This window comes from Haematobia irritans, chromosome 1 (assembly GCF_050003625.1).
Source record: "Haematobia irritans isolate KBUSLIRL chromosome 1, ASM5000362v1, whole genome shotgun sequence".
NCBI classification, from domain to species: Eukaryota; Metazoa; Arthropoda; class Insecta; order Diptera; family Muscidae; genus Haematobia; species Haematobia irritans.
The window spans coordinates 114848064-114864006 of record NC_134397.1 but is presented as its reverse complement, the minus strand read 5'-3'; the positions used below and the strand labels follow the sequence as shown (position 1 = coordinate 114864006).

The following is a 15943-nucleotide window of genomic DNA, read 5'->3' as shown; positions in this document are numbered from 1 at the left end:
ACCAATCAATTATTGTTGATTTCCCAGGGGCAGAGTCCGGAAACTCATTATTAAGCCAAGTTTTTGCTTCTACCGTATTGTTTCACTTCAGAAAACAGTATTTTATCAAAACTCGAAATTGCTTTTTTCCCCATTTGTTTCACAATAACAAAAGTTGCTTCACAAAAGACGCTCTATCTCACAAACTAATTGACTTACAGACATCAAGTTTTGACATGAATCATTTGAAGGTTGGTACTATATAAAAATAATATGAATTTAATACCAGGGTTGGCCTGTCGCAAACTGTGACTTTTGCGACATACGTTTACGACGGTATAATACGTATGTCGCAAAAGTCGTAAACCTATTGTAAAAAACCTAATTTTGAATTAAAGATATTGTGAATATTTTTTAATTTAATTTAGTTAGGCTTCCCAATTAAAGGTATCCAAAAAATGTTTTATATTGTATTTATTCAAAACTCTACAAGATATACATTTCTCATTCGCAACTTCAAACTATTCGTAGTTTTCGTGGTCCATAATGTCCATCCAAGCCTTAGTTGCACCAACGAATGACTAGCTACAATTTTGAAAAAAAAAAAAAAAAATTAGTATGGAAGTTGACTCTAATAAGCCAAAAAGGGATTTTATAAAATTCTCTCTAAACAGCAATTCACTTATGCAAGACATAAGTAGTTTTCCTTCCTTCCAGTTTCTGCAGAAATTTGTGAAAGGTTAACTATGAGCAAGTACCGACCTTCACGTAACTCTATTCTAAAGTTTTTTAAACACGTTAATAATTTTGTGAACATTCCTGAGAATTGAAACTTTTCGCATATACCATCATCTTGGATATCATTCGCTGACTAGCTGAAGGGACTGAAGTATTTTCAGTTTGCGACGTTTGATACTTTTTCTACATTTACGACGTGTATGTGACGTTTACAACTTTGCGACAGTCGCAAACCTTAAAATGTTTGATACAGATCATCTCTGTTTAATACTAGCAACGCCATCTATGTGTTAGACCGGGGACTTATCAGCCAACCTGTTATACTTGGAGTAAAGAAAATTTCATACAAATATTGTGTTTGCAATAACACTAAAAAAAGAAGTAATTAAAGTCTAAAGTCGTGGGGCCGATTATGTTACACTTTTTACCTCTGCACTGAAAAAAATATTTGAGTGAAATTATAAATTAGGCAAACTAATTTTTAGGATGCTCAATATACAGAATATTAAGGACATTTTTTTAAAATAATGAAATTTTAATTTTACAATATTTGCTTCAATATTTTTGTTTTTTAAATTTAGGACACCAGTTTTGGAAATTTGTGTTCTTTCGTTAAAGTCGTACGTCTTTGAACTAAGGCAACTTTTTCTTAGAGTAAAGAAGCACATTTTTGATTTTACAAAATCGTCCATAGGTTAACTGAAATATAGGATCTATAGACTTAGGATGAAACCACTTCAAATATAGGCTATGACTTATTTTGAGGATTTAGCATCTTTGATTCAAAGTTTTTTTTTTTGGAATAAAGATAACATCTGTTTGTACATGAATGAAAAGAATGAAAAGTTGATAAATGAAAGCTGTATCCTCATATTCATTTTATTGATCCTAGATTTAAAACCAGATAGTTCGCTAATTTTAAAGAAGTCGTATCTTCGGCTCGCAATCAATACCAAAATCCTTAAGAGAAGGTCAAAATCTTTTGATCCAGGTAAACTTTTTTTGAGTGCACATAGCAAAACTTTTTATACAATTTCAACTCCTTCAATTTTTTTGGGAGCTATGTAAAGATTCATAGTCCCATATTTATATACATATCAAAAATAAATATTTATATACATCTAACATATACTCGTACTCCCAAACACACTATTCTTCAAGCATATATATTTTCAGGATTGGTGCAAGGTTAGGTTAGGTGGCAGCCCGATGTATCAGGCTCACTTAGACTATTCAGTCCATTGTGATACCACATTGGTGAACTTCTCTCTCATCACTGAGTGCTGCCCGATTCCATGTTAAGCTCAATGACAAGGGACCTCCTTTTTATAGCCGAGTCCGAACGGCGTTCCACATTCCAATGAAACCACTTAGAGAAGCTTTGAAACCCTCAGAAATGTCACCAGCATTACTGAGGTGGGATAATCCACCGCTGAAAAACTTTTTGGTGTTCGGTCGAAGCAGGAATCGAACCCACGACCTTGTGTATGCAAGGAGGGCATGTTAACCATTTCACCACGGTGGCAAACAAAATATTGTTTGTATTGTTTAAATCTGTTATAGTTCACCTTAGGCATACACTGGTAGAAAAAAATTTAATGAAATTTTCTTTGTGTGTATATATTTTTAAGGTGCCAATTGGTCACTTCCATTTTTTCACTTGAAGCATACTCTGTCGATCTCTCTTTCCAAACACATATGGCATTTGTTTTTAGGCAATTTCTAAACTAATATATGTTTGCATCCACACATATTATATGCTATTTTTCGTCCGTGTATATAAAACTGAACCAATTTGGACAACTTTTTTTATACTTCCACAAAATCTCTACGACCAAAATTTAAATCGGATAACGCCCTGGGACACAATGTTTGTAAAAAAGGGAAATAAAAAGCTACAACCATTTTATGCAGTTGTACTAAAATTTAATTTGTCGTTAAAGCGTTTTTGAAAGCACGTGAAAAAAAAATAGAACAAAACAAATAAATTCAAAAATGTTTTCTGGTTGGAAGTGCACAAAACTGAAATCTCCTATATCGTAATCTGAAGTAGATTCCTGCTTTTACCAAAATTACGATATATATTCTAAAGTTGTAACGAAGAACTTCAAGTTGTTAAAATAAAATAACTCAATTGTAAATAAAAAAATTATTAATAATCCTAAGTAATTAATAAAAATCATTTTAATTAAATTTCAGATAAAGTAATCAACATTTCTCAATGATGTCGACACCAAGTGTATTACACACCCATTTCGAGGTGACAGCACCAGAAACTTCAACGTACACAACACCTTCAACTTTCGCTATGAATTTCAAAGGTTTCAACTCTTGGTCATACCTTCAATTTCCCCAGTAATAGTCGTGGCATTCATCTTGGTATTGTTGTTGCTGCTATTTCTTTTTGTTGTCGTCCTCGATGATTAATGTTTTTATCACCGCTCAGAGTTCATTCAGTCATTGCCAGAAGCTTAATCTGAATGCCATCGTCAACTGATGGCATCACATTAGTTTTGCTCCAGCCATTACAAGTAGCCTTCCCACCGACCACCATCCTGTCAACCAGTGTGGGCCATTTTGGTCCCGGTCATATGGTAAAACGTAGATTTAACCTGGGAGTGGGAGTAATATTTGTTTTCCAAAAAAAGAAGAAGAAAACTCCCAAATAGGAGTCTACCCCGAATAATGACAACGGGCAAGGAAGTGAATCAGCCAGTCAGCTACCACCATCAGGAAAAAATGTTTAAGAGCGAGAGCTAGAATTATTAGGTGTGCAAACGTATTTTCTGTGCATGTGTGTGGGAGCGTGTGCGATCTCAAACACCGGAAGTTTCATTATTATTCCAACAGGAAATATAACATTGTTATAACATTATGCTATGTCTTTTGGTGTGTGTGTGTGCGCTACTGTGTATGTGTGTTAGATTCTTCTTAGAGTTACACAGTAAGTCCTTGTAAATGACTCTGTGCTTAGTTTCGGTTAAAATGCTATTTTCTGTGGTGATATCGATGGATATCTTGAATGATAATTTGCGGTGTGTGTGCCTTGTCTATAGAGAACTATTTGGAAGGAGCAAGAGTTGGGGGTTAAAGTTAGACAAATCCAAATTAAATGTGAAAAGTTAAAACTTTTGAAAACCATAAAATAATTAACACTTGATTATTATTCAGGGAATTTTCAACACTTCTACAACATGACTAACGACTTAGATAATTGAGAGTTTTTTACTGAACCATAGAATGGGATAATATTTTGTTTAGGATGGAATAGAGAGTTAAAGAAGTTTTCATGCAATGAAAACTGGTTTAGCAGGGAAATCGAAACATAACGCAAAGAAAGGTATTTTAAAAATTCTTAAACTACGTTTTTTTGGGTAATGTGAATCTAACGGTGTATTTTTTAATGTAGAATAGTTGACTTTTAAATTGTTATGATTTTGACGTCTCAAATTTCGATTTTTTTTTATCAGCACAGAAAAATCTTCATTACATTCATCTTTCATGCAAAGACGAATTTTCAATCTTTTAGTTAACAAGCAATTTCTTCAAAAGCTAATTTGTTAAATTTGAAGATTATAAAAAGTCTGTATATGGTTTTCTCCCTATCTCAAACCCACTATCAGCCAAAAAGCGCCAACAATTTATTTGAGATCACATAAAGTGTCCTTATGAAGTTCGCTCCCTAGTGATTCTAAATGTCATAGGGTTTGCTGTATAAAATAATTATTATTTTAGTGGTTCGCAGCATATTGAATGACTCTCCCATTTATTGAAGTACTTTCATACTAAAATTGTAGTGCGCAGTTTGAGGGGTCAACCAACTTTCGTTGGCGAAATTTTTAGATCAACGAACATCGTTTAGAGTGTTATTTCATCAGAACGCTCTGTTTCATTGTTGAATATAAACCTTAAAGCATTTCTGGAACTTTATTTAATTTTGTTAAAACTAAGTACATTATTAAAAGAGTAGATAGATACCATTACAGCTACCACATATGTGAATGTTGGCAGCTACAATCACAAAATTAATTGATACCATTAATATGTTAATTGAAATTGCTTTAGTCACGAAAATAATTGCATCAGTCACAGAATTAATTATAAATTAAAAATAATCGTAATTAAACAATCATTTAGATTAGTTATTATCTCTCAATTAATATTTAATAGCTTCACTTAATTTAATTTTATATTATTTCCATTTTGCCTTATTTCTTGGGAGCTTATTTTCCGAAATCGAAATAGATTTTTGCAAACATTATAAAGCGAACCTGTAAGTTCTGACAGTCCCTTATCCACCATAGTACATGTACATATTTACATTCAAAAAGAGTTTACTTGGATCCAAAGATGTTGACCTTGACTTAAGGATTTTGGTATTGATTCCGAACTAAAGATGCGACTTCTTTAATATAAAGTCTTTTTAGGACCCTTTTTATGATCAATAAAGTTAAAATTAGTATGCAGATCACATTTATTCTCTTTTCATTCTCTTTTTGTAATATATTAATAAATCTATTCATTTACAAACAAACGCTAGTTTAAAAAATACAAATTATAACAGTTTCTTCTAAGTAAAAATGTTTTCTTAATTATAAAAAAAAACATTTAAACTAAAAACCTACAAAATCCGCAAATGAAGACTTAGCCTATATTTGAAGAGTTTTTATTTTAAATTGAATATTTTAGTTCATTTAAGGGCGAGTTCTTTAAAACAACAACGGTTTTCTTTATTTGAAAATTTCGCCCTAGTTATACGACTTTAAAATTTAATAAAAAAAAATTTGAAACAACGATTATAAACTTTATTTTAATTAAATTTTCATTGTTTTAAATTGCGCATCCTAAATTTAAGGTTGTATAATCTTTAATAAACCGCCAAAAATACTTTATTTCTAATCAGAGCCATGCCGAATTAATTTTTAATTGAAATTTCTTCAATTACATAAATGATAGTATCAATAACCAAAGTTAATTAAACAATTAATTGATCTAATTAAAAATTTGTTTTTGGTTTGATTAAAAAATTGTTTGAATCAATAAAATTTTTAATTCAATATTTTCGAAAATTTAATAAAAATTTCAATTGCAAATATTTTGGTGAGAAATCACTCTGATCATCACGCTTCTTCTTCTTTAATTGCTTATTCGATTAGAATGTTGGCGACCAAAATACAAATACAATAACATTATTATTTAGTACATATATAATCATATATTGTTTATAATATCGGCAAAAGTCTCGCCACCACGCACAATATCTTTTTCATGAAATATTGCATGTTTTTTTCTGATTCCGAATCACGAAATTGAGTGTTCCAATTGATTTGTAATTGAATTTGTGTCAATCACGAAAATGATGGAATCAATCCGAAAATTAATTGAAAAAAAAAAACAAGTATATACGGCCGTAAGTTCGGCCAGGCCGAATCTTAGGTACCCTCCACCATGGATTGCGTAGAAATTTTTACGAAAGTCTGTCATCCACAATCGAATTACTTGGGTTGTGGTATCTTAAAACTTCTTAACATCGTTTTCTAAATTGTTAGTTAGTCCATGCGTGGTATATATTAGACAAAAAAGTATGTATAGGTAAGTCTCCAAATAATTACGAAGCGATATGAACTTTTGCACGATACGTGGAGAGCCAGAATTGAAATATGGGGGTCGCTTATATGTGGGCTATATACAATTATGAACTTGATATGGACCAATTTTTGTGTGATTGGGGATCGATTTATCTGAGGGCTATATATAACTACACTGTTAGAAAAATATGTTTTTCATATGTTCCGATATAAACAAAATGTGTTTCGGGCACAATTTTTAAACACAATATATTTAAATGCAAACATGTAATGTTCCTAAACTAACACTAAATGTTTGGGACACATATGTCAATATGTTAGAATATATTATGTTTGGGGCATAATTGCTTCATAAAAATAATATGTGTGAAGGTAAACATATATAAATTTACAAATTTTAAGTAAACATATATATGTTGTGATATTTAATTCAGAGAGCGACAGAGCGAGAGAGAGAGTATAGAGAAAGAAGTAGAGATGGAAACCGTGAGGGTTGACGAAAGATATCAACATAACACAGCGAGAGAATGAAAAGAGAGCAATTTCTGTGAAACTGCTTGTATGTTGTTTCGGAAAACTGTTTTATGATAAGGCCAAAAAATTGATATGCTTAAGTCCAAGTATTATTTAATTTGAATATTAGAATGAGTATTCGGAGTAAAGAGAATAGACATTCGGAACCAAGAGAACAGACATTTGACAAAAAAGCATGTGTTTTCGCCAAGTTCTTTTTTTGTTAGAGTTTTTGAATTACTTCCAAAATTTCAAACTTTTATACCAAAATCAGTTTTTTATTACAAAATTGTTATTTTTGCAATAAAAATAATATTTTATCCAAAAGCTCAGTCCATATCGTTTATATCTAGCAATTAGTTTATTTTAGTATAGTATAAATATAAATTAAAAAAAAAAATTTGGTGTTCGGTCGGAGCAGGGATTGAGCCCACGACCCTTTGCATGCAAGGCAGACATGCTAACCACTGCTCCACGTGGCCAACAAATGTATGTTTCTGTTAAATAATGTTATGTTTGCATGGGCTCGTAGGCGCTGCAAACTATGCTATATAAATGTAACTTATAACGATAATTGTCTACTGGTGACTATAACAGCTACGTAGCCCAGTGGATAGTGTGTAGGCTTACAAACTGTGTGGTCCTCGGTTCGATTCTCCGTCCAGGCGAAAGGTAAAAATTAAAAAAAATATATATAAAATTGAATAATTTCTTCAACATTATTTGTATTACAGAAAAAGGTGCCAAGAACTAAAAAATTTCGTGGAAGTGAAAAATATGTGAGGGAATGAGCACAATCTTCTTTGAGAAAAATTCTTCCAAGCATATAATATTTTTGGGCTCAAAATGCTTCCAAACATATAATATGTTCACATAAAACAAAAATATTAATGTTTCGGCAGTATTCAATAATATATGTACTTCCTGCAAAATATGTTTGGAACATATGTTAGAGAAGCGATTTTTTTTGAGGGTGTATAGACCGATATGGACCAAGTTAGGTATGGTTGTTAACGGCCATGTATTAGCACAATGTACCAAATTTCAACTGACTCGGATGAAATTTGCTCTTCCAAGTGGCTCCAAAACCAAATCTCGGGATCGGTTTATATAGGGGCTATATATGATTATGGACTGATATGGACCACTTTTGGCATGGTTGTTAAATATCATAATATACTACCACCACGTACCAAATTTCAACCAGATCGGATGAATTTTGCTTCTCCGAAAGGCACCAGGGTCAAATCTGGGGATCGGTTTATATGGGGGCTATATATAATTATGGGCCGATGTGGACCAATTGTTGCATGTTTGTTAGATACCATATACCAACACCATGTACCAAATTTCCGCCGGATCGGATGAAATTGGCTTCTCTTAGAGGATCGGCAAGCCAAATTTGGGGGTCCGTTTATATGGGGGCTATACGTCAAAGTGAATCGATATGGCCCATTTGCAATACCATCCGACCTACATCAATAACAACTACTCGTGCCAAGTTTCAAGTCGATAGCTTATTTCGTTCGGAAGTTAGCGTGATTTCAACAAACGGACGGACGGACGGACATTGTCAGATCGATTCAGAATTTCAACACGTGGGGTCGTAGAGCAATATTTCGATGTGTTACAAACGGAATGACAAAGTTAATATACCCCCATCCTATGGCGGAGGGTATAAAAACAGTTCTATAAATAATTAATTGGCACTTTTAAGAAATCTTGTGTTTTTATCGCAATTTAAGGAAACCTCTGAAATCTGGATGATAACTCTCAAAAGTGGGCAAATTTTGTGATACGCTTGCTATATTATCACATTAAAACTAACCTCTAAGAAGTGGACACCTCCCAAATGGGGACAACATTTAGGGGATAGTAGGTGTCCATTTCACCTTTTGATGAACTACTTTTTCTTGCAATTTTATTAGAGCTCATATGATTTGTCATTTTCTTATGTATTTCCAATTATAATTATATTTTTATTTTTATATTTGAGTAAAAAATAAATGAATCAATTATTTTGTGCTTTTTTATTTAAATAAAATGCTAATGGGGAAAATTAACATTTTAATTAAAAAACATGGAAGGTTTTCTTAACTTAATTATATGTTTAAGTTGATTAAACATTTAATAGTATCAATTAATTTTTAAACTGATTATGCTCTCAACGTCTATTAACTTTTTAATTGGAAATATTTGGTTATATTTTTCCGTGTACCTAATTCGCAAAGAGGCAGCCCTATGACCAATGAATGACAGCTACCAAAACACCAGGTTCTTCAAAATAACACTATTGAAAATCCTTTATATGTTTTGTTGGAAATATTTTAAAGTGTACTTTCTTTATCACTGCAAAAATTTGACCAATAATTTTGTGGTTCCATCCCATAAATTAGGTGTTTTTCCTTAATCCAAGGAAAAAGTGGAATAATTTTGAAATACAAAAGCAAAAAAAAAACAAAATTCTTTTGTTTATTCAGGGGGGTTACTCTGTATTGCGATACGAAAGCAAATGCGATGCGATAGTTAAATGCGTTAAGAGTACAATTCGGTACTCTGTATCACTTGCGCAAACGCTTTCGCAAAGTAAACTGAAAATATGGTAACGCTTTAGCAAAATAAAGCGAAAATATGACAACGCTGGCTGCACAATGTAAACAATAACGAAAATGATAAAAAGAAATGTCAAAAAATTGTAAATAAAAACATTTTAAACAATCTTCCGTTCGGTGCGTGTTCTTTTAAAACTTGCTAATCGTTTATAACAAAAAAGTAATAATTATGGATTCGATAGCGTTATGGTTTGAAGAAAATTAACATGAACGAATTACAAGAAGAATTTTGCGAGATCGGTCAAATATACTCTACCTAAGTGACCACGGGTAAGAAAATGGAAACTCAAATTATGTGACAAACGTTTTCGAATATTTCATTTTTATAGATTTATACAAAATTTTCGTCTTAATAAAGATGCGTTTATGTATGTATTAAACGCTATTAAAGACGACCTCGTCGTTCCAAATAAATCCACAGCCATTCCAACTCCAATAAAAGTGGCCGCTGCTTTGAAATTGCTTGGACAAGGTGGTTATCAACACCAAATCGGCCAAGACCATCTTTTAGGACTATCAGAGCAATCTATGTCGCGCTGCTTAAAAGAAGTTTGCGAGGTGATTGAACGAATACTTTGTCCCAAGCACATACAATTTGAGGTAACTGCGGAAGAGACCATAAAGTCTACCAAAGTTTGGAACTGACGTTGCTGTGTCTGTAACTTTTTTGGTTTTTCCCTAAAACAATAAACAATTTAGATACAAATATAAAAATTTAATTGTGCTTACTTACATGTTTGTTACTTTGCGATTGCTATTTTGTTTGCGCACGATTTTTGCGATCAACGAACGAGTTTGACATACGCTTTCGCATTATAGAGTGCGGTGATGCCAGATTTGCGAAAACTAGATGCGCAAGGTAGATACGAAAACGAATTACTGAGTACCAATTACTCGATTCGCGACAATTTTTCTTACGCATCGCAATACAGAGTAACCCCCCAGGATTCTCGATTGGATTATGTTCTCCTGCCAACCATTTCACAAACATGAGACGTGTCAAGGAAGGCACGCCGTAGAAAAAATACCACTAGGGCTAGTGACTACAAGGGTGACTGATATGACGGAAAGACGTCGTCGCTCGTCATCTTGTGCGTATGGTGAAATGGAATTTTGTCCGTCCGAGTTTTGAACACCGCACTGAGTGCACGTTATGCGTACAAATTCCGTATTCATTGCTTCTGCCCTCCATTGCAAACACGCACCGTGTGTGCTTTACAATACAATGAGGCGTACACGAATGCCAGGCGAGGATGAGGACAAACTTCCAATGATTATGGTATGATGATGATCACAATGTCTTCACGATGTGATGGCGATACTACATAGTGATGGAACTGCTTTGTCGTTGTTGTTGGTGGTGGTGGTTGTTGCTTTAGTTTTGCTTCCCGTATTTCTATGTGGACGAGTAGATGGATATGTGTCTATACGGATGTATGTATGTAAGTATGTGTGTGTGTCACATTCCAATCTATATCAATCTTATGTTCGCAATGACGGATGACATTTGTCAATGTCAGACATTTTTTTCTCTCCTTTCAGTGAATTTCTAATGGCAAGAGTGTAACAAAAACAGCTCGACCAAACGCAAAAAAAATGGAAAGTCTCATTTCAGGGTGGATTCTTCTACCCACCGGCCTTGCTTTCACTGCTTAGTATTGCCGCTATTGAAGTGACATTAAAGTGTCGTGTCTAACGGCGAGGACAATTTCAGTTAGTCAATATTTCAAAATTCATCAAAAATTCTTTCAATGCACAGTGATGTACAACGAAGTATTTTTGCTTGAAATGAATCATTAACAACATCCATGTACAGACTTATATCTACACCCTCACAAAAAATCTCTTCTGTAACATATACTCCCAAACATATTTTGCTTCAAGCATATACATTTTTGGGTATTGCCCAAACATTTATATGTTTGATCTCTTCCAATATATAATATGTTTGAAAGCATATTGGTCTAAACAATATATGTTTGGGTAGTCTAAGTTCCAAACATTTTGTATTTTTGCATCCAAATTCAATAATGTTGTCTTCTAAAAAACAATATGTTATTATGTGAACATATAATATGTTTGGAAGCATTTTGCACCCAAAAATATTATATGCTTAAAAAAAATTCTCTCAAACAATATTGTGCTTAAAATTTTATTTATTTATTTATATATTTACAATCATAATGAATTATGAAAATAAACAGGTAATATAGGTGCTAACAACATAGGTTTTCGACCTGAATGCTCAAAATTGTGTTTCTGCCTAATTGTATATTCCCCCACATCTTTCTCACTTCCACGAGATTTTTTAGTTCTTAGCACCTTTTTCTGTAATACAAACATTGTAGAAGAAATTATTCAATTTTATGATTTTTATTTTATTTTATTTTTACCTTTTGCGGGACGGGGATTCGAACAGCGGACCACACAGTTTGTAAGGATCAAAGAAGTAGCTGATCAATTGCCCAAGGAAAAATAAAATGTTAATTTTGTAATAACAAGCAATAACCACCAACTTAATTCAATATCGCTCCCTGTTAAATAGCGCTCCAAGCTACTAAACACATATATGTTTATAGGCTATTTCTAAATTAATATATGTTTGCATCCAAGCATATTATATTTACAAACATTTTATGTCCCAAACATAATATGTTCTAACATATTAACATATATGTCCCAAACATTTTATGCTAGTTTATGAACATTATATGCTTGCACTCAAAAATATTGTGTTTAAAAATTTGTGTTCCAAATATATAATGTTTATAGCCAAACATATGAAAAACAGTCGTTTTCATCCGTGTATGTGAAAAATAATTGTAAACGAATAAAATAATATCAATTAGCGTGGATTAGAGAATACACTAAAAAGAAGTCCGTTGTTCAACCAACGCAAATTTTTACAAAAAATCATTAGCTTGTAGTTAAATTTTATTATTTTTTGTGAAAATTTCCGCAGGCGAATGATATTTTCCTTTTTTAAGTATATCTCAAGGGAGCCACCGTGGTGCAATGGTTAGCATGCCCGCCTTGCATACACAAGGTCGTGGGTTCGATTCCTGCTACGACCGAACACCAAAAAGTTTTTCAGCGGTGGATTATCCCACCTCAGTAATGCTGGTTTCAAAGCTTCTCTAAATGGTTTCACTGGAATGTGGAACGCCGTTCGGACTCGGCTATAAAAAGGAGGCCCCTTGTCATTGAGCTTCACATGGAATCGGGCAGCACTCAGTGATAAGAGAGAACTTCATCACTGTGGTATCACAATGGGCTGAATAGTCTAAGTGAGCCTGATACATCGGGCTGCCACATAACCTAACCTAAGTATATCTCAAACTTTTTATGAACTAAACATGGGTTCAAAAAACAAAGACCGTATACATAAGTTTAATATGAACTAAAGCAGAAGAATATTTTCGTACGATTCCCAAAATTAGTAAGTATGAACTACTGTATGTTTAAAATGCTAATGATTTGCGCCATTGATTTTTTCCCTCAATTTTAGTTTAGTTTTTCTCTTGTGAGAGGGTGTCATTTCGTTAATTGCAGATAAAAAGTATACCAGGGCATTACATTTTCCTGGTTTTAAGACGATTTGTGAAAATCTCAAGATGTGGAGTACAATTTCCCACGGTAGTTCATTCTTGCTATAAAGCAGTTTACTTTTTACCGTATGTATATATTCGATTTGTCTCTTGTACACTTCAACTTTTAGGCTTAGATATGTGAACTAAAGATCTGTAGTCCATATTACCAATCAAAACGTCGAAACTCAAACTTTACAAAATTCGAAAAAGTTGAGAACTAAAAAAGTTTAGTTTTGTAAATTTGAAAAAAAACAACTAAAATTCGAAAACTAATAGAAACAAGTAGAAACGGCCGGACGGAATCTTGAATACCTACCTCCATGAATCCAAGATAATAGTTTTCTTCCAAAACTCTTCGCAGCAGCGGATTATATGAAAATATATAGAATTTCAGGTGGTTTGATGACATATACTCTCCTCCTACACTCAAAAAAAAGTTTACTTGGATCCAAAGATTTTGACCTTCCTTTAAGGATTTTGGTATTGATTCCGAGCCAAAGATGCGGCTTCCTTAAATTAAAGAAATTTTTTACAGACCTCATTCATCGAATTTTTATTCTCTGTTTGCGATATATTAATAAAGGTATGCATGTACAAACAAGTTCCAGTTTCAAAAATTCCAAATTATGCCAAGTACTTCAAAGTAAAAACGGTTTTCTTAATGCTAAAAAAACTTTAAACCAAAGATGCAAATCCTTAAAATAAGTCTTAGTCTATATTTGAAGCGTTTTTATCTTAAATTTAAAAATGCAATATGTCAGTTGAGTTATAAAGACGATTTCTTTAAATTAAAAACGTTTTTCTTTATTTTAAGAAACATTTGCCTTACTTCGAAGATCTACAACTTCAACAGAGGGACGCAAAATTTAAAAATTTGTATCCTAAATTTAATGGAAAAAATTTTTTGAAGTAAGGATTATAAACTTTATTTTAATTAAAATGTCATTATTTTAAAGAATTTTGTCCTTAGCATTGCGTAAATTTCGAGTTTTAAAATTTAATTTGCACAATCTTCCATATTAGGTCAATATTTTTTCAGTGTAGGGAGTATCAACTAGTACGCATCCCGAAGCTAACTTTAAAGTTTCTACATATGTTTTAGAGGACTATTAAACAGCTATACCAAAACAAAGACCGATACATTCCATATGTTGCACAATTACTTCCGGTCAAAAAAAAAAAAAAAATACCTCAAGGGTTGGAATATTAGATCGGCTCATAGGGCTATACCAAAAAAGTGGGCCAATACGCGCACCATATGCACACCTATTTATAGACCTAGAATACCTCTATAGTTTGAATTTCAAGCAAATTGGCTAAAAGTTATGATTTCTAGAAGCCAAAGAAATCAAACCAAGAGTCGATCTATATGGGGGGTATACCAAACCATATCCCGATACACACTATATTCGAAACGCCAAGTTATGAATCTAAAATACTTCCAGATGTTAGATTTCATTCTAACCGGAAAAAAAAGTTGAGATTTCTAGAAGCCCGGAAGGTCAAATTTCAATATCTGGCATAGCGGAGAAAAATGGAGGTGTCTCGAGCCAATGATATCAAATATGGTGGATACATTTTAGACAAACAAAGTTTGTTTCTCATTTGCTTTTCGCTGTAAGGAAGTGTATTTGGGGGAAAAGTAGATACTTTCTGTGATAAACGTTTATTCTTTTCCAGGATGTAAAAAAAATTCATAAAGACTATCTAAAAAAAAAAAACATTGTTTTCTTGTTAATTGCATTTTCCCTCACATCTTTCTCACATCGACGAGGTTTTTTAGTTCTTAACACCTTTTCCTGTAATACCAACAATGTAGAAGAAATTATACGATTTTATAAATTTTTAAAATTTTTTACCTTTCGCCTGGACGGAGAATCGAACCGCGGACCATGCACTTTGTAAGCCAACACACTAACCACTGAACTATGTACCTGTTATGGTCATCAATAGATAAATGTCCATATAAGTTATATTTATACAGCATAGCTTGCGGCGCCCACGAACCGAATAAACAAAGTTTATTTAACAGAAACAAATATTTAGTTGGCACCGTGGAGCAGTGGTTGCTACGTCCGACTTGCATGCCAAGGGTCGTGGGTTCGATCCCTGCTTCGACCAAAGTTTTTTTTTGTTTTTTTCTTTTTACATATATTCCAGATATGTTCGGAAGATTCCGAAAAATGTTCAACATTACATTGTAGTATATTAAATTAACAACTGTAAAATGTGTCTTATTAAAGACCGAAAGTCAGAAAAGAACAGTGTTTGATATAAACGAAATGGACTGTGTTGTTGTTTCAAAAATAACTTTTTTTATTGAAAAAGTAAAAATTTTGTAACAAACGAATTTTTTTGGTGATAAAAGTTTAAAATTTTCGAAGCAATTCAAAAAACTCTAACAAAAGAAAAACGTTTTCGGTACACGTTTTCCAAACGTTTTTTTTCTTTGCGTGTGTATCAAAATTTGGACCGATAAAGCCCAAACTTCAAGATGATTGCGTTATTTTTTAGGGCTGAAGCTTGATTATCGATTATCGTCTTATAATTTCTCCTTGATCAAGAATATTATACTTTATATAGTCGATGTGTTACACTGAAAAAACATGCCCGGTTCCAAAAATTCGTATTTTAAAGACATGAAATCTTTGACCTCACGATAATATTTTTTCAGTGTACAAACGCAATGAAAAACTTATTATACCCCCATGAGAATGGGCATAAAAACGACGTTTCAAAGTCGTAAAGGGTTGGAATTCTTCTTTTGAAGCTTCTGCAAATCGCCTTTTGATATTTGCCAAAATCAATAACTAGAAAAGTCAACAATTTCCAAAATTTCAGAAGGGCATGTAGTACACTATTCAAATTTTGTGAATAACAAAAGGTCGGTATTTTTATTCTGCTTACAAACCATATACCGTTC

At 32.8% G+C, this 15943-nt stretch overlaps 2 long non-coding RNA genes across 2 annotated transcripts; one reads left to right on the top strand and one right to left on the bottom strand.

The window, feature by feature from the left end:
* Positions 1-9300: 9300 nt before the first annotated feature.
* LOC142241523 (uncharacterized) lies at positions 9301-10144 on the top strand. The gene is made up of 2 exons (XR_012723672.1): positions 9301-9700; positions 9760-10144. It is a non-coding gene; the product is annotated as an uncharacterized LOC142241523 (long non-coding RNA).
* Positions 9722-10372, bottom strand: LOC142241514 (uncharacterized). The gene is made up of 2 exons (XR_012723665.1): positions 10164-10372; positions 9722-10108 (listed from the first exon to the last, which is right to left on the bottom strand). It is a non-coding gene; the product is annotated as an uncharacterized LOC142241514 (long non-coding RNA).
* Positions 10373-15943: the final 5571 nt, after the last annotated feature.